Source organism: Pseudorca crassidens, chromosome 15 (assembly GCF_039906515.1).
Source record: "Pseudorca crassidens isolate mPseCra1 chromosome 15, mPseCra1.hap1, whole genome shotgun sequence".
NCBI classification, from domain to species: Eukaryota; Metazoa; Chordata; class Mammalia; order Artiodactyla; family Delphinidae; genus Pseudorca; species Pseudorca crassidens.
Genome location: NC_090310.1, coordinates 7,388,400 through 7,414,398, shown reverse-complemented (window position 1 = coordinate 7,414,398; position 25,999 = coordinate 7,388,400). Strand labels below are relative to the sequence as shown.

General features: G+C 50.1%; 1 protein-coding gene and 1 pseudogene across 2 annotated transcripts in view; one reads left to right on the top strand and one right to left on the bottom strand.

Annotated features, from left to right (window-relative positions):
• Positions 1-25,999, bottom strand: part of COL26A1 (collagen type XXVI alpha 1 chain) — a 175,306-nt gene that overhangs the window by 134,161 nt on the left and 15,146 nt on the right. The gene's annotated exons all lie outside the window — the stretch shown is intronic.
• LOC137206480 (histone H3.3A-like) lies at positions 11,665-25,412 on the top strand (annotated as a pseudogene).

Sequence of the window (25,999 nt, the reverse complement as noted above, 5' to 3'; positions counted from 1 at the left end):
AGATGGAAACAACCTAAGTGTCCATCTACAGATAAATGGATAAAGAAAATGTCATGTATATGTACAATGGAATACAATTATTCGACCATAAAAAAGAAGGTAATCCTACCATTTGTGACAACATGGATGAACCTAGAGGACATTATGCTCAGTGAGTAAGTCGGACAGAGAAAGACAAATCTGTATGATCTCACTTATAAGTGGAGTCTGAAAATGTCAAACTCATAGAACCAGAGAGTAGAATAGTGGTTGCCAGGGGAGGGGGAATAGGAGAGATGGGGAGATGTTGGTCAAAGGATACAAACTTCCAGTTATGAGATGAATAAGTTCTGGGGATCTAATGTACAGATTAGATCTGCACATAGTGATTATAGTTCAAAATACCATATTGTATACTTGAAATTTGCTAAGAGAATAGATCTTAAGTGTTCTTACCACACACATAAAAAAGGTAGCTACATGAGATGACAGATGTGTTAATAATCCATGGTAATCATTTCACGATGTGTACGCAATTAAATCATCATGTTTTAAACCAAAAAAATCAAGTTGTACGACTTGAATAAACACTTTTTAAATTTGTCAATCGGAGCTCAATAAAGCAGAAAATACAAATAAAGTAAAAATAAGTCCCTAACAGCATTGGAAAACAAAAAGCAGTGGGCCAGATATTTTGAGGAATCCTTGAGAGACTGAAAAGCACATGAGAATAAATTGAAGGAGGAAGTACAGTCCAAAACACACAGGGAAGATTGGGGCTCAAGGTGGGTACAATATAGGAGCAGCAGAGGTGACTGTCAAAGGACCATGGTAGAAGGAGCCAGACAGGTAGGACCAGGATCCCTATCCCTGCTGGTGTCAAGAATCAGGCATCGAACTCACTTGTTTTGTGGCAGGTGTGGTCAGAATGGGTGCCTCAAAGGCTGATGACCTCCAGAAGACACAGGGATCCTCTCAAGGTCAGACAACTGAATTCTTGCACATTCTTTATCCTATACCACCAACCCTCCAAGAGGCAAAGCAGCAGTGAACAGAGAAACAGAGACAAGCTAATGGAAAACCCCAAATGCCAACAATTGCAAATTATTTAAGAAAAAAGGCCAACACCCTGAAAGAAAGGCACTGACTCAACAGATAATAAATCACACTTCAAGAAAAAACAATTAATGAAGCAAATAATGGAGACAGTTTTTTCAAGCACAATTAAAGTCCTTAAAGAGATAGAATTTTTCACTCATAAGAACTATCATGAAATCAAAAAATTAGATATGTTAGAAATGAAATGTATGACTGTGAAAATAAAAAGGCTCGACAGATGGGCTGAAAACACAGAACAGACAAAGCTAAGGAATGAGCTGATGAGCTGGAAATCTGAGCCATGAACTTTCCAAGGATATACTGCAAAGGGACATAGAGATGGAAAATGTATGAGAAAAGGTGAGGTACCTGGAGGACACACCAAATTCCAGCATACATCTATTAGTAGCCCTGGAAGGGGAGACCAGAGAGAGCACAGGGAAGTATAGACTTAAAGCGATAATAAAGAATATTTCCCAGAGCTGAAGAAAGACATGAATTCTTTTGTGTGTGTGTGAATAATGTTTATTTTTTAATTGAGATATAGTTGATTTACAATGTTTCAGGTATATAGCAAAGTGATTCAGTTATATATACATATTCTTTTTCAGATTCTTTTCCATTATAGGTTATTACAAGATACTGAGTATAGTTCCCTGTGCTATACAGTAGGTCCTTGTTGTTTATCTATTTTATATATTGTAGTGTGTATCTATTAATCCCAGATTCCTAATTTATCCCTCCCCCCACCTTTCCCCTTGGGCAACCATAAGTTTGTTTTCTATGTCTGTCAGTCTATTTCTGTTTTGTAAATACGTTCATTTGTATCATGTCTTTAGATTCCACATATAAGTGATATCCTATGATATTTGTAAAAGACATGAATTCTTAATTCAAAAGGGCCCACTGAGTGCTAAGCAAGATGAACAAAGACAGACATATTGCGGTGAAATTTCAGAACACTCAGAATGAAGAGAAAATACTAAACACTGAAGAAAGGAAAGAAAAAACAAATCACCTACAATAAACTGAAATTAGATTTCTTATGAGCAATATCAGAATCGGGAATATAGTGACACAACTGCTTCAAAGTTTTGAGGGGAAATATTTAGAACCCAGAATTCTATACCTGAACAAACTCTTCTTCAAAGGTGAAGGCAAAATAAAGACATTTTCAGATGCACAAGAACTCAGAAAGTTTATCAGTTACCTTTTCTGAAAGAATTACTAGAGGATGTATTCCAACAAACTAACAGACATAGGAGAGCATAGGAGGAATATATTAAACATGAGGAGCAGTTACAAACAAAGAAACAATAATAAGATTTAAAAACAGCCTAGATCTAAAATCCAAGGTGATCTAAATATGGACAATGGCAAAGAGGGGACAGAAGGAACTAATATTTGCTGATATTTTTGTCTTGTTTAAGGAAAAGATATAGAAACTGTGCAACGTTAGGTGCAGTAGATAAATATACAATTAAATTTTAAAAATTTAAAAAAATTTTTAATTTTAAGATAAATACTAGAAAGTGTAGGAAGAGGACATAAAACTGACAAACCATGAAAGAAAGAAGTATAACAAAGATTTGATTAACCCAACAGAATGCTAGAAAAGCAAGAAAGTAGCAACAGAAAACACAGTAATTAGAAGACAATGAAATTAGAAAGGAGAAGAAAGGAATTAACAAAGATGGAAGCAGAAATTAATGAAATAGGGCTTCCCTGGTGGTGCAGTGGTTAAGAATCCACCCCCCAGCACAGGGGACACAGGTTCGCTCCCTGGTCGGGGAAGATCCCACATGCCGTGGAGTAACTAAGCCCGTGCACCGCAACTACTGAGCCTGTGCTCTACAGCCCTCAAGCCACAACTACTGAGCCCACGTGCTGCAACTACTGAAGCCCACGCACCTAGAGCCCGTGCTCCACAACAAGAGAAGCCACCACAATGAGAAGCCCACGCACTGCAACCAAGAGTAGCCCCCACTCGCCACAACTAGAGAAAGCCCGCGTGCAGCAACGAAGACCCAATGCAGCCAAAAATAAATAAAATTTTTTAAAAAAGAAATTAATGAAATAGATTACTTTCAAAAGTGAATCAACAAAATCAAACACAGGTCTAAAAAAAAATCAAACAGACAAAACCTAGACAATTTTTAATGAGAAACAAACAAAAGACATAAGAAGACATTAAGAACAAGAAAAAAATCCCCATAGAGATTAGAAATTGTAAATAAATATTATGTCTGATCTTACATCAACATTTTTCAAAATGTTGACAACTGGACAATTTTCTAGGAGAATATATTGGCACAGTCAAAAAGAACATGAAAAAGTAACCAAAAGTTGATCCCTCTCCCCAAAGGCATCAGGAGACCTGGTTCTGCCACCAGTCTGCTGTGTGACTTGAGCAAAGTGATGTTCCCTCTCTGAGCCTCAGTTAAATAAAAAAATTCTACCTCTCAAGGTTATTGTTGAGGACTGAGTGAGCAGATCCATGTGGCACTACCTACCCCAAGGGGCCATGATTGATTACCTGGCTACTGAAACCCCACAACAGGTGTAAGGACTGTCCTTCCTATTTTGCAGATGGGAAAAGAAGTACTGAGAGATGAAACCTCACTGCCCATGGCTCAAATCAGAGGCCGAGCTGGGAAGGGAATCCAATCTTCCTGCCCAGGCGGCCAGTAGGGTCCCACCTGTACAATACAAACCACTGCCTCTGCTCGTTACTCAGGGAAACTGGGTCTGGACCCCTCCTCCATCTCTACCAGGGAGCATCAGTACCACCTCGGGCATTCAGCGTGAGTCTCTTCGGGATGAACTGCTGTCCAATCCAAGGACAGTGCTCCACCCTGAGATCTGCCCCTGGCGATCTGGAACAGACAGAGTCCAGCCACCTCTGGGTCAGAGCTTTCTATAGGGAAATGAGCTATGAACTGGAAAACATTTTCAAATGCCTTGATTCATCATCTCCAGACATTTGATCTTTTAATGGGCTGTAAATGGTTTCCCAAAATTAAAACCTGGCCAAAAACAACGAAGAAGGCAGGCAGAGACAAGCAAAGAGGGCTCCGGGCCTTTTCAGATGGAATTCTAAACCCCATTCATCTCCAGGCACCCGCAGTTCCAGGGAATCTCGGTGTCAGGCACTCTGCTCCCATATGGGGTCCCCCTTAGGATCCCCGTCTCCTGAGTATCATATCTATGTCTCCTGTTTTGTGGGTGGCATCACACCACCGCCCACCACCACCACCACCCCTGACCATGGTGGGTGCACAGTGATGAGTGAACAAGGCTGTAAGGGCCACAGGATGACTCCGCCCAGAGACAGGCTTGGCAGGAGAAGTACGTCCCTTCTGTGACCCTACTGGAAGGACTGGCCCAGGGGCAGAGATTTGGGGAGTGGCAGGGCTGGTCTTCAAACTGCCTAAGAAGTAAGGGTGGCCTCAGCAGCCTTCATCAGGATGGGGCAGGACTGCCTTTATTTGGGGGCATCATCTCAGCGACCTCCCTTCATCATCTCCCCCCCCCCCCCCGCCTCCTCAGCTGAGTTCTCGTGGTGGGTCCAGGATGGGAAACTCACTCCCAGCCTTGGGGACGGATCTGCTCCGCTCCAGGTCTGTCTTATGAGGGGAGGCCCCGCTCCCTGATGGGGAAGAGAAGCTGACTTGGCCCTGCTCCGCCAGGCCTGGGGGCTGCTCCTACAGCAGCTTTTGCCACGCTATGTGTCTGGCTCTGTGGCTTGGCCAAGCCGTGAAATCCTTAATTTAGAGTCCTTTGGGAAAACAAGTGCTAAGTGCTTTCAGGAAATCATGTCATGATGGAACGGAGGGGTCTTCAGGACACCACCAGCCCATGCCCACCTCTGAACATAACTAACCAACCCATCTATTTCACCCGGGGCATGCCACCACATCAGCCCTTCTCCCCTTAACCCTGGGACCCCCTCCCGCACCGGCCCATGAGCCCCAGTTCTATCTGAGCTTTGCTTTGGGACCTGATCTCACCTTCCCCTCCACCCCCAGGACCCTGAGCCTGAACCAAGCCCGAGGGCTTTGACAGTGATCTCCCTCCCCAAGAGGACCACCCAGTCTGCCCCCATGTCACTGTCTCATGCTCTGCTCCACCCCAGTGTGGCATCACCTCAATGCTTCCTCTTGAACCCCAACATATGTGCCCCACTTGCATGGACACACATCCTCATAGCCCACGGAACACCTCAGGACACACCATTTCAATCCATCCACTACGGAGACCATCGCTATCCAACCCCTTCTCGCTCCATCTTGGTGACCAGCACCAGTAAGTTCCCGGTCCCCTGACCCAGAACCCCCAGAAGCAAATCGCCACAGAACCCACATTTTCCCTCCCTTACTCTCCACGGCTGATCAGCCCCCACGTCAGGCAAGTCCTGCCTGCATCCCAGCCCTGGTCCCACAGTCCTGATTCCCACAGCCAGGCCCTTGCTGGTCGGCCAGCATCCGCCCTGTTTCCCTGCAATCTCCTCGAGGTGCCACCAGAGGGCGCCCCCTAAACCACAAACCTGGCCCTGTCACCCGGCCTCTGGAAACCCTTTCCCAGCTCCCCATCCTCCACGGTTCCCACCCACCTCCCCGTTGTCACCTCCCACGACGCTCCATCTTGCCATTTATGCTGTCACTTTGTCCTCCCTGGCATGCCATCCCACCTTCTTTCACTCAGCCAACTCTTACCCTACCCGTCTCCATTCAGGCTCTGTCCCCTCCTGGAAGCCCTCCCTGACCCCCTGCTCCACAGGGCCCCCTGCATGCCTCTATCTTAACCCTCATCACACCTGATGACCACAGGCTCCGGACGACAGCAGGCCCCATAAAGGTGTGCTCATCTGACCCCAAGCCCCGCATCCCAGAGGGACCTTTTCCCATCCACATTCACTCACTCTCTTACCAAAAGCTGCTTCTCAGGCTCGGCACCGTGGGGCTTGCTCCTGTGGCTGCAGCCACCCACCTCAAGGTTGGGGGTGTCCTGTGTCAGGCCCCTCTCCACCTGGCCCTCACTATTCTATTACCTGACCACACCTGCCTGACCCCTACAGAGGCCAATTCCAGGGGGGTTGCCTGCCAGCTTGGCTCAAGAAACTCTGTGAGAAATGAGGTTTGCAACCTAAAGGCCATGGCCAAGTGGATAGGCAATTCAGATGACGCTGAGGCCACGCCCATGACAAAGAGCCCACATGGCCTGGGCTGGTTCCCTGAGAGATGCAGGCAGAGGAGCCAGCTCCCAGCCCCTTCCAGGGACAGGAAGAACAACTCTGGTGCAAGCAGAATCGGCCTGCCAGGATCCTTACCATACAGAGACCCTCTTCCGTGGGCAGAGTCAGGCCCAGTACCCCAAGACCTTTTTTTTTTTTTTTTTTTTTTTGCGGTACGCGGGCCTCTCACTGCCGTGGCCCCTCCCGTTGCAGAGCACAGGCTCCGGACGCGCAGGCTCAGCGGCCATGGCTCACGGGCCCAGTCGTTCCGCGGCATGTGGGATCCTCCTGGACCGGGGCACGAACCCGTGTCCCCTGCATCGGCAGACGGACTCTCAACCACTGCGCCACCAGGGAAGCCCCCCCAAGACCTGTTTTACGGTTGGCAAAGCAGTTTCACATACTGTTATAGGCTGAATTGTGTCCCCCTCACACACAAATCCATACACTGAAGCCCTAACCCCAATTACCTCAAAATCTGACTGTATTTGGAGATAGGGTCTTTAAAGAGATAATTACATTAAAGTGAGGGCCTTAGGGTGGGTTCTAATCCAATAGGACTGGTGTCATAAGAAGAGGAAGTTTGGGGGCTTCCCTGGTGGCGCAGTGGTTGGGAGTCCGCCTGCCGATGCAGGGGACGCCGGTTCATGCCCCGGTCTGGGAAGATCCCACATGCCGCGGAGCGGCTGGGCCCGTGAGCCATGGCCGCTGAGCCTGCGCGTCCGGAGCCTGTGCTCTGCAACAGGAAAGGCCACAGCAGTGAGAGGCCCGCGTACTGCAAAAAACAAAAAAAAAAAGAGGAAGTTTGGATTCGAATGTGAACAACACAGGGAGAAGGTGGCCATCTGAGAGGCCTCAGGAGAAAGCACCCTTGTCAGCACCTTGATCTTGGACTTCCAGCCTCCAGAACTTTAAGGAAATTAACTTCTGTTGTTTCAGCTGCCCCCTGTGTGGTACTTTGTTATGGCTGCCCTAGTCAACTCACACACATACGTGACCTTGTTTAATCTTCTCAACAAGTGTCAGGTAGGAATTCTACAAAGAAGGAGCCCCAGACTGCAGGGGAGACTCGAGGTCACACAGTGATAAGTGATCAGTTTAGGTTCTTTTCTTTTTTTTTGAATTGAAGTATAACTGACCTACAACACTATGTTAGCTCCAGGTGTACAACATAGTGGTTCAATATCTCTATACATCACAAAATGATCACCACGATAAGTCTAGTTACCATCCGTCACCATACAAAGTGTTTACGATATCATTGACTATATTCCCCATACTGTACGTTTTCTCCCTGAGATTCGTTTATCTTGTAGCTGGAAGTTTATACCTTTTATCTTAGGTCTTGAAGATCAGCCTTCTAATTCCAAACCCCAGGCTGTATCCACCTTGCCAGTGAGGACAGCAGAGAGTTAGACAGCAAATACAGCATCCCCGGGCAGGCCCTTACGAGCCGTGGGCCTCAGGGGACCACCTCACATGCAAAACGCAAGCAGACGGGACAGCCCCCACCTCATGCGTGAAACCATTGGGACACCTGTTGAGGGCAGTTCAGGCCACAGCAGGGCTCACAGGGCGGGCTCCAAGCCGGTCCTGTCCCCTGCCCCCTCTTCCCTGCAGTTACCTAAAACAGACCTCCATTCAGCCTCACACAATCCTGGGTGGTCAGAACTGCTGTTCTGCCAGTTTTCCAGGAAAGGAAACCGAGGCACATCCAAGGCCACCCCACAAGTCAACAGACAACCCAGATTCGAGCCCGGCCCCTAGCCCCCTGACTACCCTGCCGAACTGACTTAGAGCTCACCCTGACTGCGTGGGTCTCAGCATACGGTGGTCTGTCCACCTGGGGCCGTGCTGCCAGGAGACAGCCGTGCCACAGACCATGACGAAGGCAGCGGGGCTGCTGAGAGAAACCGCGGAAGCCCAGGAGCTGGGAGAAGCAGGGCCTGGGTCTTGGGAGGGGGTCAGGATCCAAGCTAGATCTCCCCAGCCCAGAGCAAGGAGCCAAGTCTAACAAGATGAAACATGACCAGGCAAATGTGGAGTCCTGCACTGCAGCCCCAAAACCCAGCAGACAGGCCCCAGATGGGGCGCAGTGGTTCTCGCCAACAATAAGTTCACTGTGAGTCAGAGGTGTGAGTCAGAGGTGTGTGCAGCATGCAGAAAGCAAAGGCAATCTCAGGCTGTCTTAAGAGCAGAATAACGTCGAGAACATCCCCGCTCCCCTCTGCACTGGCCTGCATATGGTGGACCCTGGGCTGTGCCACCCAGATCCCCCTCAGTGAAGGGTCTTTAGACCTCAGCTGCCCAGAACCACCTTGCCCAAGGGCCGGCTCTTCCTGGGGCCCCGTCCAGTGTCTGGTCCCTGCACAAGATGAAAGGCTCAGTCATATGGACCTCAGGACAACTCGAAGGGCCATTGTAGGTGCAGGGCCCCCTGGAGGTCAATGGTAGTTGTCACTGGGTCCACATCAAAGCTCAACTTCTCCTTCTAACTCCTGCTTCTGCCCCTCCCTTCCACGGGCAACAATCTTAAGAGGTGCCCCCAATACACGTCCTCCCTCTTGGACTGCATCTCAGAATCTGCTTCCTGGAGACTCCACCTGGTGTCTGCCGTGAGCCCCAACGGGAAAAGGAACAAACTGAGAGCCAGTGCGCTGGGAGGAGAGGGCTGCGACCGCTGTCCTCTGAGCAGGGGACACCTGCAGAGGTGTGAGTGTCCATGGGAGGAGGACAGGTCAGAAGCCCAAGGTTTGGTGACGTGGAGGGGACGGCCCCACGCCCCTCGGGTCCACATCTGCCCTCTCCAGCAGCAGAGGCCTGTCGACGATGGAGCGTTCAGATATACTGAGCAGAAGTAAGCTGACGGCCGTGGTGGCGGGAGGCAGCTCTGGGAGGCCAGCTCTCCCCCCCGCCAGGATAAGTGCAGGGGAGCTAGACAACACTTGCTCGTGGGGCCGCAGAGGGCCCGGAGTCGGGTCAGAACACGACACCCACCAGAAGGCAGACTTCCGCTCAGGCTGGGGAGGTACTGCTTCCGGAGGGTGGGCCATGGGTGCAATGAGCTGCCCGCACGTTGGTAGTGGGTGCCCCGTCCTGGGAGGGGAACGGTGACCAGAGGCAGGACACCCACTTGGCGGATGGAGGGTGAAGATACACAATTGACCCGCAAAGAGCATGGAGATTCACCTATTGGAAAAGAGGAGGTAAGGCAGGGAAGAGTTTTGGGGTTTTCTGGCTGCGCTGTGCGGCTTGCGGGATCTTAGTTCCCCGACTAGGGATCGAACCCAGGCCGCCGGAAGACTCGGAAGATTTTTAAATGAGAGAGGAACCCGGTCAGTGGGGTTCCAGGAGGACCCTCTGGTGGCAGGGGGGAGGGCAGAGGCTGAACCCATTTGGGATAAACGGGCACAGACCCTGAAGGGACCAGCCGAGGCCCGGCGGAAGCCCCCTGAAATGGGCTTTACCACCTGGATCCAAACGGGGCCAACCCACGGACCACTACACGCTGTCTCCCAACAAGGTAAGTGTCTGTACGGCTGACGCGGCTCTCCACCTCTCAGCTCTCAGCCACCTAAACCACTGTCCGGAGTTAGGGTTTTGTTTATGTAAGGATAGCTGAGTGTACGTTACACTAAGGCCTGATGGGTTTTCAGGGCACAAAAACCAGTAGGAGTGTTTGGATAAGAGGGTCAATTTGCCTGCATCTCCTCACAGGCGTTTTTACTGGAACGGTCCGTTTCAAGGCAACACTGGGGAGGAATTTAAGTACATTTAAGGTCACTGACTTTTAGAGGTAAAGATGTTGATCCGAAAGCCCCGCGGCAACTGACCAAACGTTTCTGTAAAAAAGGAGGGCGATGGCACAGACTCCAGGGTCCCGCGCGCACGGAGGCTTGGAGGGCGAATGCAGATTTGCGTGGGGTGGGGGGGGCTGGAGAGCCGGCAGGCCCCGGGAGCACGGCTGTGCCAGAGGCAGCCTCTGGGCTTCCTCCCACTTAATTATTGTCTGCATTCATCCTCTAGCACCTTCCACAGCTGAGAATTCCTGAGGCCTCCCCCCACTGCGAGGCGGCTGGAGAGAGCCTTGCACAGAACATCAGCTACTTAGGGGTTGAATTACCCATTCAGAGGAGGGCAGCTAAGGGAGTATATGATTTGGCCGAACAGACCATGTGGTTTTGAGCATTCTGCCACAAGTTGTGAGAAGATGGGGCCAAACGCGTTGCATGGGGTCAGCGTTCCTGCCCACGTTTATGAGGACCACGTGCTGAGATGCCCTCTGGCTAAGCACTTTTGTGGTCCCATGACCAGCACTTTCCACGAGAACCCCTGAACCGGGCACATCGTAAGCGCTCCGTATACGTTACTCTTACTCCTGCTTTAGCTTCCAACTTCCTTCAAGTGGATAGGGTCACCTTCCTTCCTCCGCATCACCCGGAAACCTGTTACACATGCATACTCCTGGGGCCCGTCTTCACAGAATCTGAGTCAGTAGGTGGTTTTGAGAGACGGTGCACTTGAGAAAGACCACGAAGGACTGTGTCTTTGAGAAAGACGCTGCTAGATCCTGTCGTGATCTTGGACACAGGAAAGCTCCGCTTTCCACAGAGGTCACTCACCGACCAAATGCATCCCGGTGCCCCAGTGGACACGAGGACCATTGGCAGGTCCAGAACAAAGGCACGGCACCTTGCTGACTCATTGCGGGGATGAGTAACGTTTACTGAGCACTTCCGTTGATTGTACTTCATAATGGAAATATAATCGTGATCCTGAACTAGCTCTATCTTTTCTGGGACAAAGGAAGACTTTGCTCTTCACCCAATGGTATCTGCATGTTTTTGCTCCACTAGATGATGGACAGTTTCAGAGACTATATCCGGGTCTGTGAGCGTCAGATGCTCTGGCTTGACCACCTCCTTGGTTTGGGCTTTTAGGATCCTTGGGATATAAATGTTTCACTTCCATAAACATCAGCATAGCATGTGCCCCAAGACTCCTACTGCTGAATGCCAACCAAGACGCTGGCCCTGCATGGCGGGGCCGAGGGGGCATCACTCGCCGATTTGCACAAATGTCCACGGAGCCCCTGCCTCATGCAAGGCCCCTGACTAGCTGCGTGACCCCACACACTATGGGATGTGGAAAGTGCCCAGGATGTGGGCGGGTCAGGAGAGCCGGGCTCCAGTCCTGGTTCTGCCCTGCCTAGCTGAACGGGCTTCATGGCACCTGAGCCTCTGGGGCCTCCTCTCTATACTGGGAATAATAACATGCAGTCTGGGATCCACAAAAATAAATGAATGTGTAAGCAGTTTGTCACTTGTAAAGGAGAATCAGTGGTAGTGACCGCCATGGTTACTGCTACCAACAGGTACGGCCAAAGGCCATACAGCAGACTGCTGGGCAAGGAGATGAAAACTACTGGAACATTCCCCTGAGGGCTCAGCCCCTTGGAACTCAGAATGCCCATCTCTGAGAATCTCTGCTGCAACATTCAGGGGAAGGAACGGTGCCCCGTGAGGGAGGGGACACATGGAAAGGCCACCACTCCTAACCTCCCACCACTGCAGATGTGCTGGAAAATTCTCCTGCTTGGTGAAGCAGTCGGAATGTTGTTTAGGTGTATTTTCCAGACGGCATCTTGCTATGGACTTGGATGGAGGATTACGAAAGCTTTGTACAAGAGATTTTGCAGAGAGCATCTTGTCCCAACCCCTTCTCTTTACAGGTGAGAAAAGAAGGGAAGGACCCAAGGTGGATGGCGAGCTGGTGGCAGAGTCAGGGACGAAAGCCAGGACTCCTGTTTTTAATTTTCTCCCCTCCTTCTGCAATCAGCGGGGAGAGTGGTTCCCAGTGTTCACTTGAGGAAAAAAAAACTGATAAGAATCTGAGGAATGTGACGGCTGAAAGGGACTGACTGTGGAATTTGGTATTTGATACCCGCCGAGGATCACACACAATTACAACCAAGCGAGTCTCCTGTGAGCAGAACACCTTCTGGACCTGCATCCCTTTCCAAAGGAAAGGGGTTCCGGCTCTAAACACCAGGCCCAGCTGGGTGGCCCATGACACCCCAGAAACCCACAGCTGTCGGAGTCTCTAAGGAATGCCTCAATTCCCCTGCAAAGGGCAAAATCCAGGAGAATGAGTGCAGTGTTCCGAATGACATTCTGCCGTTTGTGAAGTTTGCCTTTTCGTTGGGATCACCACTTCTCAAATCTGCCTCTTAGAGGTATCTTGCTATCAGCACTACTCATGGATGGCCCATTAACCCCTCCAGCAGGTAGCCGGGAAACATGGGTAGACAACAGCGGATCCTGCCCTTTCCATCTGAGATCAGCCAGTGGGTTCCAGGGGTCTTCCTCACAGGAGCTTCCAGAGCTCTGGATTGGGGGGTCCAGCTGTAGGAATTGCTGTGTGACTTTGTACAGGCCCCATCCCTCTCTGGGCCTCTGCCTCCTCCTCAGCAGCAGATGGAACTCACAAGGCAGCATCAGAGCTGGGGGACTATTACAGAGGCCATCACCCCCACCTCGGCAGAAGGGCCCGAGCAACACTGCCTCTCGCCCAGAAGCCAGAACAGTTGGGAAACTGGACTGGCCGAGCAAGGTACCACGTCCTCCAGCCGGCCGGGGCCAGGCTTCTACCACCCACAGGACTGGCGGTGTCAGGGAAAGCCTTAGCCCTACATCCTTTCCAGGCAGGTAGTTCTGCAAACACCTGGGTCTCCAAAGTCATCCCCCAGCCAGGGGCTCGGAGAGAACTTCCGGCAAAGCAGAGCCAGCGTGTGGGGCACGTCAGGCACAGAAGTGAACCATTGTCCACTCACCCCGTCTAACTGCGGCTTCCAGAGCAAAGACACTCTGAGCTCCTGAGGGTGGTTCTAAGCCATTTGGTCCATTAACTTTTTTTTTTAATATAAATTTATTTATTTATTTTTGGCTGCGTTGGGTCTTCATTGCTGCGCGCGGGTTTTCTCTGGTTGCGGTGAGCGGGGGCTACTCTTTGTTGCGGTGCATGGGATTCTCACTGTGGTGGCTTCTCTTGTTGCAGAGCACGGGCTCTAGGCGTGCAGGCTTCAGTAGTTGTGGCACTCAGGCTCAGTCGTTGTGGCTCGCGGGCTCTAGAGCGTAGGCTCAGTAGTTGTGGCGCACTGGCTTATTTGCTCCGCGGCATGTGGGACCTTCCCGGACCAGGGCTCGAACCCGTGTCCCCTGCATTGGCAGGCGGATTCCTAACCATTGCGCCACCAGGGAAGTCCCCGTCCATTAACTTTTATTAAGCCCTCTCTAGGCACCAGCCCCTGACGTGGTCACTGGCTGACAGAGCAGGAAGGAGATCTGCGATCTGGGGGAAGGACACAGACAATGCGAAGGACCACAGAAATAGGAGGCAGGTGATGAGAACAGGCCAGGACCTGGGATGCTGCGGGAGCCCTGAGGAGGAGATGCCTGGCTCTGCCGGGGAGGGATGGTAAGGTCAAACCGCCCCGGCCCTGCCCCACTGCCCAGGGACTCTGATCCCCCAGAGCCACGTCCTGCCTGGCCCCCCCCCCCCCCAGGGCCCTCCATGCTGGTGGCAGCTCAGTCTTCCCTGGTCCCCCACCAAGATGCTCTGCTGTCCTCCCCTCCCCTCCTCTCCTTTCCCCGCACCTGCAGGCCGCCCACCTCTCAATCCACTGGGAACGCTGAGCCCACAGGCGCACACTGCCTTGGCTTCTTCCCCAGCGTCCTCCAGGCTTACCAGGGCTGAGTCTTCCCCTCCCACTCACCTGGAAGCAGGTGGCCTCTCCGCCTCTCAGCTGACCTGGGATCAGGAGGCCATGCCAGGTGTCCCCCCACCCCCCAACCCCTATATATTCCATGCTTTCATGTCCATTCTCCACTGGATCTTACTCCAGTGACCTGCATGTTCCAGGCTCTCGCACCAGATCCGGGTCCCCATGCCCAGGGCTCATCCTTCTCTCTCCTCCTCTTCCTCGGGGTCGCAATTCTCAAAAGAGGAGTCCACACGCCCGCGCCTCAGTCCCTGTCTCCCAAATCTCCCCTCCTGACTCTCGGAACCCTGTCAACTTCTCCCCTCCTCCGCCCTCTCTGAGCCTCATCTAGATGTCGGGGTCCTGCAGATCCCATGAACCCTCCCGCGTCTCCCTCTATGCCCGCCTGGAGGGAGCTCGTCCACTCCAGACCTCTATGGGGAAGGCCCCCGGTCATCTTCTCCAGGACGTCCGGGCACTGCACCCTCCCCAGCCTCAGATGCAAACCCAGCATCACACCAAACCGACTCCCCTTCCCCACACCTCGGCCCTTCGTCCGGCAAACAGCACCATCCCCAGCATCCCGGCCCCCTCGCCTGCACCAGGGCTTTATGCTGTCTCCTGAGCACCCACTGGGCTGCTACATCACCCTCCCACTCCTGCTGCCACTGGTCCAGGCCTCCCAGGTCCCTCCCAGGATGCACACCATCCTGGGCGGAGGGGAAGGACCCCCAGCATCAGCCTGACTCCGAGCCGGGGCTGAGGAACTTTCATGAGCAGGATGGTCACTTGCAAAAGCTTGAAAGCGCTAGAATTGCCGGAGAAGCTGTATGCGGCTGGAGTGGCCTCGGGGTTCCAGCCTTGGCCCGAGGCCGGGGGAGCGCTCAGAACAGATTGTAAGCAAGGGCAGGACGTGAACACAGCTAAGTTCCAGAAGGTTTTCCCCAGAGCCCCTGTGTGCACGACCCCAGGGCTGAGACCCCACCCGAAGGCTGCAGCCTCCAGAGAAGCGTGGTCCAATGTAATTCCTCAGCCCCACTTTGTTCTTCGCTGTGACTGAAGGCAGATGTCCCCCTGTTCGGGCAGCCCACCTTCCCCTCACCTTTCCCCTCTCATCTGGCGGCTTTGCCCAAGTCCTCCAGGCACCACAGGGCCGGCCACAAGAAAGACACAAAATCACCGGAGAAGAACCGCCCCTTTCCCCTGGCATCCGGCAGAGAGACGCACTTTCAAGTTCTTGGTTTGTTTCTGCAGTGCCGTTGTCCCTCCAGGAACGCCCGCAGACAGGTGATTCCCACAGGACAGCGCAGGAGGCCCTTCCACCTGCAGCTCGTCCGTCCCAGGAGCGCGGCCGCCAGGACCAGGCTACTGCACCCCTATTTGTGGGTTTTGCCATGGAATCAAGAGAGAAAATTAAATGCATCCCAAGCTGCAGGATGCTGTGAACCAGGCCTCCCAACGGTCGTTCACACAAGAAAAAGCTGAAAACTAATGACGTGCAGTTTTCCTGCTAGAAAGGCTTCTTTTAATCAGGCCTGTGGTGGGATGGCAGAGCCTTTGGTTAGAATTCCTCTGGGTGAGGGTCTCTCCCCTCCAGAAGAGACCTCACAACAGTGAGGTCTGGAAACCCGCTTGTTTTCTTTTTCTAAACCATTTTATTGAGGTATGACTGACATACAGAAAGCTGTACATATTTAATGGATCCAACTTGATGAATGCAGAGGCAAGGATACGCTAGGGAAACGATCACTACAATCTATGCCACAAACATATCCATTGCCTCCAAGAGTTTCCTCCTGCCCTACTTATTATCATGATTATTATTACTATTATTCTGTGGTAAGAACACTTAACACAAGATCTACCCTCTTGGCAAATTTTTAAACACACACTACAGCATTGTTAACTACACAGCATCTCTAGAACTTACTCATCTTTGTAGCCTTTGACTAGTACCTCCCCATTGCCCCTCCTCCCACCATTCCACTCTCTGCTTCTATAAATTTGACTAGTTTAGGTCCCTCCTGTAAGTGGCCTCATGCAGTATTTGTCCATCTGCACCTAGCCTATTTCATTCAGTATTCTGTCTTCCAGTTCCATCCATGTTGTCACAAATGGCGGGATTTTCTTCTGTTTAAAGGCTGAATAATATTCCACTGCACATCAATACCACGTGTTCTTTATCCATTCATCCGCTGATGGGCAGAAACCTGCTTTAGGTGACAGAAAGTTCCAGCAACAGCCCAGAAGAATGGAAGGTCTCCTGCTTTCTGACCCCCAGAGCCTTGGAGTCAGGACGTGGGTGCTGTGACCATTCTCCAGATGAAGAGACTGTGGTTCAGAGTGGGGGCATGGTGTGTTGGTGTGCTAGGGCCGCTGTAACAAATTACCATCAACTCAGCAATGTAAAATGATATACATTTATTATCTTACAGTTCTGGAGGCCAGAAGTCCTAAATCAGTCTCCCTGAGCTGGAGTCAAGGTGTCGGCGGGGCTGCCGTCGATGGGGCTGGCTCCCTCTGGAGGCTCTAGGGGAGAATCTGTCCCGCGTCTTTTCCAGGAGGCTGCCTGCAGTTCTTGGCTCAAGGCCCCTTCCTCACATCACTCTGATCTCTTAATTCCATCGTCACGTCTGCCCTGCTGCCTCCCTCTTAGAAGGGCGGTGTGATTAGCTTGTGCTCACCTGGAATCTAGGAACATCTTCCACCTCAACAGCGTTCGTTTAGTCACATCTGCAAAGTCGCTTTTATCACGTGAGGTAACATATTCACAGGCTCTGGGGAGTAGAATGTGGACATCTTTGGGGGCTTTTATTCCACCTCCTACGCAGAGTTGGCCCCAGGCCACACAGCCGAGCGGTGGCCACACCAGGCCTGTGGAGGGAGGTGCAGTTCAGACAAGTGGGAACTGGGTCACAGACCTTTGCCACCTTTCCGGGGTTCCCAGATGTGACCATAAGCCTGGTTTTGGGAAACTTGGTCCCTAGTTAATACAGAAGGCGTGCAGTACAAAACAACTGATACGAAAAGAAAGGAACTGTTGGAAGGTGCCTACAGACAGGACGCAGGGGTGGGTGCGGATGGCTCAAAAGGGCCAGACCCGCTGCCCTCGGGGCGCCTCTGCTCCTGCCGTTTCCCCCAATCTGGAGAACTCTCCCGCCTCGGCACCCGCCTCCCACATCCCAACTCTGCTGTGAAGCCCAGAGTGACTTCTCCCTCCCTGGGCCTCAGTTTCCCTACCTAGAAAATGGGGATAATACCAGCGCCTAACCTGTAGGGTCATTGTGAGGAAAGAGTCAATATATGTAACACAGGAAGAAGACCGCCTGGCACAGAATAAGCATGAATGAAGTGTTTGCCCTTGTAATCAGGCATCGACGATGTTCCAGGGACTTCAGTGAGCAGGACAGACGCTGTCTCTAAGCTCTAAGTCCTCTAGAACTGGGTCCACATGCAGAGATCGCTCCCTCCCCCAGAGAGCCTTGGAGAAGACGAAGACTCTCTGGTCCGCCTGAAGTCTCCTGGGACCAGCTGTCACTCAACCAGATCTGTGCCGACACACCCCCAGGGTACACAGGAACTGGGGGGGTGGGTCACGGCCCCTGCCCGGGATGAATTCACAGCCCAGACAGAGTCAGGCCTTGAGGAAGGTAAACAACAACCAGAATCCCCAGCAGGCCCCAGCACTTCCAGCAAAAAGGGGGTGACCCCCCCCAACTCACACATTCCCACTATCTGGTGAGGTCTTAGGAATTGGGAACTGCTTCTCTGGGGCCGGGAAGCTGAGGGCCCGCAGCAGAGGGCTTGGGTAGAGGGGTGGGAAAGGGCCTGGCCAGCTGGGGCCTCCCACACACCCCCAGAGCTCCGCTCCCCTCTCTCCTCCCCTGTGGCTCCAGGATTCCCTCCGAAGAGCATCCCCCCTCTGTAGGTCTCCTCTTTGGCCTGTGCCCTTTGCCCCCACCCTGCCTCTCCAGCCTGACCTGCTAACCAAAGCCTTCTGTGCGAGGTCAGCGCTGCCTGGCGGATGCCTGGGGGATGGGGAAGCAGAAGGGAAGGGGGATGGGGAGAGCCCCAGCCTTCAGAGCCGGAGCAGACGGCGAAGAAAAGAAGCTTGTTTTCCTCGCCGGGGGTCCGGTTCCAGTACAAGAGGGGAGTTTCTCCAGTCTCGGGAGTTTGCTTGCACACAAGCGCATGAACTGTAGGAAAGAGGGTGCCCAATACAGGGAGGAAGCTTGGGGCAAAGGAAATCCCCAGGCTGTTGGTGAAGAGCAATCCCAAAATTGTAGGTTTCTACCTGCCCAGATCGCAGCAGATCAGAGGTTCAAGGAGCAATTGCTGGAAGAAGATGAAAGTAATGGAATATCTCATGAAGTGTCGGGAGGAAATCTGCACAACTGGGAGAGAGTTTGGAGATGAATTAATAAAAACACAGAAAAGCTAAGTGAACAAAAACAAGAAGGGTCAAAAATGTGTTCAGGAGAAGCCATCATAGTACACTGCATGGCTCAGCTATCACTTGGCATAAAATGTAAGACCTGAGTATTGTGCTAACTAGAATTGTGACATAAAGTGTCTTGGGAAAATGGGGGCACAGGAAATGTGTGTGAAGGGGAGGGCAGCGTGTGGAAGATGCTCCACTCTCACCTTTCATAGTGGAAAACTGATACCTAATGCCCGAAACAGAAAAATCAAGCTGTAGCAATGTAACTACATATCTTAGAGATGTGGGTGCAAATACTAAAAATATGAAAAGTTAAAAGAGTTGGAGTGGTTGTCTCTGGAGAACATGAGAAAGGAAGTGGATGAGGGAGGGCTGTTGTTTTTCGTTTTAAGCCTTGTAGAACTATTTGGTTCTTGAAACTATGTACATATGCAACTTTCATAAAAGTTTACAAATGAAATTAAAAGTTAAAACACATGATCCAAGATGGATAATACCAAGTGCTTTAAAGACTTTTCTTGTTTAATCTTCTCCTCCGGGACTTCCCTGGTGGCACAGTGGTTAAGAATCCACCTGCCAATGCAGGGGTCACGGGTTCGAGCCCTGGTTCGGGAAGATCCCACATGCCACAGAACAACTAAGCCCATGCGCCACAACTACTGAGCCCGTGTGCCACAACTACTGAGCCTACGTGCCTAGAGCCCTTGCTCTGCAACAAGAGAAGCCACCGCAATGAGAAGCCGACGCACTGCAATGAAGAGTAGCCCTCACTCGCCACAACTAGAGAAAGCCCATGTGCAGCAACAAAGACCCAATGCAGCCAAAAATAAAATTAATTAATTAATTTAAAAAATAATAATAATTCCTAATGTGATAAAGTCTATTATAAATCTTCTCGTCCACTTCTGGGGTAGATATGATGGTTGTCCCCACTTTACAGATGAGGAAATCGAGGCTTGTGGAGAAGAAATGGTTTCTCCTAGGTCACACAGCTGGCAGGTGGTAGAGGCAGGACTCAAACTACGAGTCAGATCCTTGGCCATCAAATTATACTACCCTCAGAAACAAAGCCCCAGGCAAGATCACCTCCCCTGTGCTACATTATGCCTCAGCCTACACAGGCCTTGAAAGAGGGGGGTGGTGAACTGTGACTGGTGAGATATTCTCCAGAAGGTTTTACCATTTGCCATTTTACCATTTTACCATTTGCCAAGTTGTACTCATCTCTCTGCAGACTGGTGACATAGCATGAGCCCCTGACTCTATATGGCTGCAAGGCTCTGATGGGCGTCATATCTGGTGGCCCACATCACTCCACTCCAATCCTTCCAGAACTCAGAGGCTCCTCATGGCCCCCAGGATGAACCATGCTCACCTCCATCCTTGCTTCTGTCTCTCGTTCTCAGAACCCAGGGCCACACCATGCCAGGCCCCCTCCCACCCACTTGCTGGGCGTTTGCTCACTCCTTGTCCTCCGTCTTCCCCATCCCTGCCTCTTCTTCCTCCAGAGGCACCTCAAATGTCACCCCTTTTGGGAAGCCTCCCCAGCTGTCCTGGGTACCACATTGCTCCTGCCTCTGTTTCCTTGTATCCCTTTGTCCAGACTTTTGTGACTCCAGACCTCCTGTGATAATTGTTCATTTAGTCTCCTCTATTGGACTTTGAAGACAGTGACCTTCTCTGAACCATTTCTGCACACTCAGCAACCGTTTAACAGTCCCTGCTAAACCCTGGGCATCTGGAATACCTACATAATGACTGAAGACCACTTCATTGAGGCTTCCAGGTGAATGTGTTAAAAGGCAGGACCCGGGCTTCCCTGGTGGTGCAGTGATTGAGAGTCCGCCTGCCGATGCGGGGGACATGGGTTCATGCCCCGGTCCGGGAAGATCCCACATGCCGCGGAGCGGCTGGGCCCGTGAGCCATGGCCGCTGAGCCTGCGCGTCCGGAGCCTGTGCTCCACAACGGGAGAGGCCACAACAGTGAAAGGCCCGCATACCACCAAAAAAAAAAAAAAAAAAAAAAGGCAGGACCCAAGACTAAATATATTGACTTTCCTCCTTAACAAATCCTGTGTGATCTCAACTGTGCAAAATTATATATATATATATATATGCAAGTACACAGCAAATACCAAAAGAAATATGGCTCTCAAAAATGGAATTATTGGGAAAGGACAGTCTTTTCAACAAAATGTGTTGGGAAAATTGTACACACGTAATAGAATGACGTTGTAATAGAATGACGTTGTAATAGAATGACATTGAACCCTTACCTTACATCATTTACAAAAATTTACTCAAAATAGATCAAAGACTTAAATGTAAGTCCTAAAAGAATAAAACTCCTAGGGCAAAATAGAAAAGAAAATGTAGGGCCAAAGCTTCTTGACACTGGATTTGGCAATGATTTCTTGGATATGACATGAAAAGCACAAGCAACAAAAGAAAATATAGATAAATTGGACTACGTCAACATTTAAAACTTTTATGCATCAAAGAACACAGTCAACAGAGTGAAAAGGCAACCCACACAATGGGAGAAAATATTTGCAAATCATATATCTGATGAGGGGTTAATATCCAGAATATATAAAGAACACTGACAATTCAACAAAAAAAACCTGATTCAAAATTGGGCAAAGGACTTAAATAGACATTTCTCTACAGATGATGAACAAATGGCCAATAAGCACGTGAAAAGATGCTAAACATCACTAATCACTGGAGAAATACAAATCAAAACCACCGCTTTACACCCACTAGGATGACGACTATCCAAAAAAATTTACAAAATAACAAGTGTTGGTAAGGATGTGGAGAAATCGGAACCCATTTGCTCTGTTAGTGGGAACATAAAATTGTGCAGCCACCATGGGAAACAGTATGATGGGTCCTCAAAAAAGTTAAAAATAGAACTACCATATGACCCAGCAATTCCACTTCTAGGTATCTAGCCAAAAGAATTGAAAGCAGAGACTCAGAGAAATGTGTACGCCCATGTCCTTATCAGCATTATTTATAACAGCCAGAAGGTGGAAGAAACCCAAGTGTCCATCAACAGATGAATGGATAAACAAAATGTGGTCCACCCAGACGATGGAATATTATTCGGCCTTAAAAATGGAGGAAATTTTGACACATGCTAGAGCATGGGTGAGCCTTGAGGACATTATGCTAAGTGAAATATGCTAGTTACAAAAGGACCAATACTGTATGATTCTACTTATACAAGGTCCCTAGAGTAGTCAAAACCATAGAGAGAGAAGGTAGGATGGCAGTTGCCAGGGGCGGCAGGGAGGAGGAAATGGGGGGTTAGTGTCTAATGGTTGCAGTTTCTGTTTTGCAAGATGAAAAGGGTCTGGAGATGATAGTGGTGATGGTTGCACAGCAATGTGAATACACTTAATGCTAGTGAACTGTTCATGTAAAAGTGATTAAGGTGGTAAATTTTAAGTTGTGTGTATTCTATCACAATAAAAAGAATTTAAATTTTTAAACCTACAAAAATGGAATTATAAATGATTTCTTTCTTTCCACTTTTCCATATTTTCCGAATGATCTATGATAAATATAATCAGGGGGAAAATAAACCTTTTTTAAAAGAAGATGTCAGGCCCCCTTTCACCTAAACATCTGTGCTGGCCACCGGAGCCCCAACCCCTGCTGCTCCCAGGCCTGCTGGGCCGAGAGCTTCCATCAGCTTTCTCTACCTGACACCAACATTTGGTTTCCATTCCCAACGCTTCACATAATTCTTGGAGATCAGCTCCTGCCGGTTTCGGGTCCAGCGGAAAGAAAGCGGCCCTTGGGAGGGTCAGCTTGCATCCCATCGGGGTGCATTTGGCTGGGCCCGCACTGAGCTGTCTTGCCCAGACACCCCCCAGCCCCCAGAGCCCATCCATCCTGCCGGCTACCCACCCACTGTCAGTGGGGCAGGCGAATTTCCTGGTGCGCGGTAACCCAAGCCCCTCTCTGCTCCCCACGGGCATGGCCAGGCTCTGTTATTAATCTTGGGGCAGATCCTATGTCCGAAGCTGAGACAGCTGTCCCCACATGCAGCTGCCCCGGGCCAGCAGGCAGACAACTTCCAGCCCTCCCGCCTCCCTGCCAACGGCCAGCCAGGGAATTGAACTTTCCTTCCAAACCCCTTGCTCGTGCAGTGCCTGGACCCTCACACTGCATCATGGCCCAGTGAGCCCCTGTTCACTCCCTGGTTCATTCCAGGTTAGAATGCAACTCCAGGATCCTGAGTGACTTGGACTTCTTGGCCTAGAAAGCAACTGTGGTGTCCCAGTTGGGCTGTGGTTGAATCAATAAGGGATTGTTTGAGCCCATGCTCCATGCTCAGCCCCGGGTTACCTGCTGGGGCAGACAAAGCCATCTAGGATGGGGATCCTGACCCCAAGGGGCTCAAGTCCAGCTGCAGGACAAGCACATGAAACAAGAATAAAGCAAACCAGGACAGGACCTGGGGAAAGCTGCCCGTGGCAGCCACACGGCCAGGTGCTCTGCCATCCAGAAGGCAGAACAACCCACCCCAGGGGCCACTGTTCACTCTAGATTCCAAGTAGAACACACAGCCCTGATTCAAACAGCTCACTGAATGCTCCCACAGGAACTGGCTAGGATTAGTCCCATTTCACAGATGTGTAAACTGATGCAAGGTAACAGGAACTTGCCCATAGCGAGACAAGGGGCCACGGTTCTGATGTCAATTTGCCTGACTCCAAAGTTCTGAGTATCATTAGGTCTGTGCTTTGGGGACCACCCACCGCAGCCCAACTTGGCTGAACCTTTATAAACTGACCTGCCTGCCTACTCACAGATGGCACATGCCCACCCAGCATGAACCTACTTGGCTTTATCACCTATTTCTGGCTCCATATGGGCAGATTCCAGTGATATGGCGATAACCAAGGCAGACAATCCCAGGCCCCCCGAAGCTTCCCTGCTAGGATGTGTCAAGATCCCAGGCACTGATGACTTTGGCCCTCTGTATTCTCTGGGACACAGCTGTGACTCAGTCTTAGCTGTCCCTGTGAGTCCCCCACCAACGGGTGCAGAGGACCAGAGTCGGCCCACACGGCCAGCCCCAGTCCATACGAAGCAACTGGACAGCTAACGCAGGGACTAAAATGCAGCTGGCATCAGGCTATAAAAGAGTGTCACGCCAGCCTGAAACACTGCTCTCTCGCCTTAGGCATGCTTTGGGCCACCTGTGGTTTTCAGGGAACACCATCTACCTGAGCACCAGTGTAGAAGGACATAGGTTCATGTTCTTGACTCTGCTAAACAAGATGGCCCTTGGTTTTCATTTTAACTGCATTTCCCGGCATAGGACAAGCTGGGTGGGGGGAGGGAGGAATTCACATGCTCCCCACTCCCAGCTCAGCATCTGCCTCCCCACCCGCTTCAAACAGATGCTGGCTTTGTTAGAGAAAAAGAGACCAAACAGAAGCTGACAGCTCATGGTCTAGGACCAGGGCTGTTTTCAGGAAGAATAAGTTGTGACTGATGGGGAAGGAGAGGGCAGATGCGTGATAATGGCAGAAATAATTTAGCCTCATCAGAATGATTGGCCCTACAAGGAGTCTAGAAACCGCAGTCTATTATTAGGCTATTTGTTTAATAAAGGGGGGATGAGAGGGAGGGAAAGGTGGGTGAATCCTGGGTCCTCGGACTCCAAAAGTATCCCATCTATAAACCAAGAAGTGAGGCAAATATACCATCATCTTCTAACTGCGTCCAGGACCCACACATTGTCTGCCTCTCTTCAGAGTAAACAAGGAGAAGAGGCAGCAGAGAAGATGACTCTGGGGGAGACCAAACCACAACCCACTTTCCTTTCTCTCTCCTCAGAGCCCTCTACGTCACCATCCTTTGTAAGAAAGATGAAGCCTCATTCTTCCAAGTCAGCCAAGATGTTGACTTACACGGTGACCAACACACACACGCATACACACAAACGTACACACGCATACACACACACGCACACACATTGGAAGACTATAGGATTCTCTACCTCAAAAACCCAAGAGAGCCACCTGAAAAACCATCAAAAAAAAATTTTTAATGCCTTATGGTAGCAGGACATAAAATCAACGTACCCCAAATCAACAGCTTTCCTATTTGCCAGACATCAACATTTAAAAGTGTCAGGGAACATAAAGAACTCATTCACGATAGCAATAAAAACTACAAAATGCCTAAGAATAAATCTAACAAGTTCTGGATAAATGGAGCAGAAAGACTGAAAAACACACAGTATTATAAACATTGAATTCTATTAATCCATTAAGTCAACACAGCCTAGATCAAAATCCCAACAGCATGTTTCATAGAACAAGAAAAGATGATTCTAAAATTCACCCAAGATCTTTCAATTGTGTTCGCTGCTGCCGCCGCGCCGCTGTCACTCTCCAACTCCAGCGCTGCCTCTAGCTCGCAGAGCTCCAGCGGAAGGAGAAGTGAGGTTAAGTCAGGAGGTCTCTTTACCATGGCTCGACTGCCCGCAAAGCGACCAGTGGTCAGGCACCGAGGAAGCAACTGGCTACAGAAGCCGCTCGCAAGAGTGCGCCCTCTACTGGAGGGGTGAAGAAAACTCATTGTTACAGGCCTGGTACCGGGGCGCTCCGCGAAATCAGACGTTATCAGAAGTCCACTGAACCTTTGATTTGCAAACTTCCCTTCCAGCGCCTGGTGCGGGAAATTGCTCAGGACTTCCGAACAGATCTGCGCTTCCAGAGTGCAGCTATTGGTGCTTTGCAGGAGGCAAGTGAGGCCTAGCTGGTTGGCCTTTTTGAAGACCCCAGCCTGCGTGCTATCCATGCCAAACGTGTAACAATTATGCTAAAAGACATCCAGCTATAGCACGCCGCATACGTGGAGAAGGTGCTTAAGAATCGACTATGATGGGAAACATTTCATTCTTTAAAAGAAAAAAAATTTCTCTTCCTGTTATTGGTAGTTCTGAATGTTAGATTTTCCCCCCCCCATGGGGTCAAAAGGTACCTAAGAATATGACTGCAGGTGGAAAAATAGGGGACAGAAATCAGGTAATGGCAGCTTTTCCATTTTCATTTGTGTGTGAATTTTTAATATAAATGCGGGGACATAAAGCATTAATGCAGGTCAAAATGTTTGAGTGAACAAGTTTCAGCAGTTCAACTTTATAACAATTATAAATAAACCTGTCAAATTTTTCTGGACAATGCCAGTATTTGGATTTCTTTTGGATTTTTTTAAAACAAGTAAATTTCTTATTGACTGCAACTAAATGGTGTTTGTAGCATTTTTATCATACAATAGATTCCATCCATTCACTATACTTTTCTAACTGAGTTGTCCTATATGCAAGTACATGTTTTTAATGTTGTCTGTCTTCTGTGCTCTTCCTGTAAGTTTGCTATTAAAATACATCAAACTATTAAAATAAATAAATAAAATTGTAAAAATAAAATAAAATTCACCCAAAAGTGTACAAATG